Genomic DNA, 1,906 nt, shown 5'->3' with positions numbered 1-1,906 from the left:
TTGTTAAATTATATTACTAATTCAAAAAACTCTGTACAATAATAGTATATTAGCTTCTTTTTTAAAAATTATAGTAAATAATTTACACAATAAAACGTTGTTTTTAATTATTTATTATAATTAAAAAAATTCTAAACACAAGTGCCGGCAGTGCATAAGTATGTTAGCTATTTCAATCATTGGCTATATACATGCATGTATGCACTACTAAAATAAAACGTGAGCATACTCCATTCTTCTGGAGTGCTTTTTCATAAAATGATAAATACAGTTTCAGTGTTGATAACAGTGTCATAATGATTATTTATTAAACCTAGGGCACTCGGTCTTTCTTCAGTTCGTGTACATCAACCAGCTTAAAGCAGATGCCGAACGTTCACATGAACATGAACTTAGTGGAAGTGTGGTAAAGAGTTTCAGTATCATAAAGATACTTGTTACACTGAAGCACACTTTTAAGTAGTCAGCCAGTATCTGGGGCCTGTCCTGGAGAGGTAGAGAAAGCCATCTTGTCTTCTATCAATGAAGTTCTTTATTAAATATATCAGGATTTGGTAAATCCTCCCTGTAAAAATCTATAACCTGTCTGATGTCAGGGATAGAAAACACTTGTCTGAGTTTTCATGACATAAGTGTCTAAGTTGATGCTGATTGCTTTACATGTGCATCAAATCTGGAAGAAATAATAGTGATAATGTGGTCAAGAAAAGGAATGGTTACTGTTTTCTTAAAGTAGCTCCCCAGTGGCACAGGGGTGTGTCTGCGGACTTACAACGCACGGATAGCCTATTGCGTAGCTTTGTGCTTCACTACGAACAAACAAATCTTAAAGTAATCCTCCACGGAACTATATTCTGCATTTGCATGTCGGGCTCGTCGGTGAATAACACTTGGCATGTTAACATTAATATTAGATTTGTTTGCAACATTACTATCGTGCTTGAAGATATTATATGAATAATCATCTATGTTCATTGTTAGTAAAGTCAGTTCTTTACATCATTATTCTATTAGGAAAACACCAGAAACAATATCTTGGTTTGGGCCTTGCAAATTTACAGAAGCTTTTTTCAAATAATAAAGGAAACGCTGTAAAAGAATTCAAATGATTCCAGTGTTTTTAGATAAGCCATAGCATTTTCTTATCTTCAGCAGCCCAGTTGTCATTAAATATCTCAACATTATCTTCTACATACACAATAACTTAACACGTGTGAAGTAAGATTTGATGACATAAACAGAACCATTCCCAACCCTCAATATTCTCAACCCAGGGTGTAATGTACACATTGAGTAGTGGAAGACGTGATGAAGCTGCTCCATGCTGGATGATCTTTTGATAGATTGCTATTAAGAGTTCCCCACGTTTAGGTAAGGATTTAATCCAAATACTTATTCCTTTAAATTGATCGATACAATTTCGTATTAGTGGAATTGAACATGAATTTATAATATAATAGCAAGATTAAGTTAATGATCCGCGCAGTGAGTGTACAAGGCCTTGCTTTGCATATCTCGAATTTGTTTCTGGACACCAGATCTTTCAGTAGCCATGGTGGCTCCTCCATCACGAACTTGTCAGAATTGGAACAATTTTGCCAGGAAGAATGGACAAAAATTGCACAATGGGATGATGGTATAGACCTATCTAAAAAGACTCACAGCACTAATTGTTGCCAAAGGTGCTTTCATCAATTACTGACTTATGGTGCTGAATATTCATTAGGTCGTCAAGAAATTAATGTCGCTTTTTTTAGATGAAAAAACCCGAACCACTTATATATCAAACCGAAACATTTATTAAATGAAATAGTCTCCATTCATATAGATAATGCTTTTCCATCTTATAATCAGGTTGTTAATGCCCTGATTAAATAAATCACTTGGCTTTGAAGCAAAAAACATG

Source organism: Limulus polyphemus, unplaced genomic scaffold (assembly GCF_000517525.1).
Source record: "Limulus polyphemus unplaced genomic scaffold, Limulus_polyphemus-2.1.2 Scaffold7236, whole genome shotgun sequence".
NCBI lineage: Eukaryota > Metazoa > Arthropoda > Merostomata > Xiphosura > Limulidae > Limulus > Limulus polyphemus.
This window is presented reverse-complemented; position numbering follows the sequence as displayed.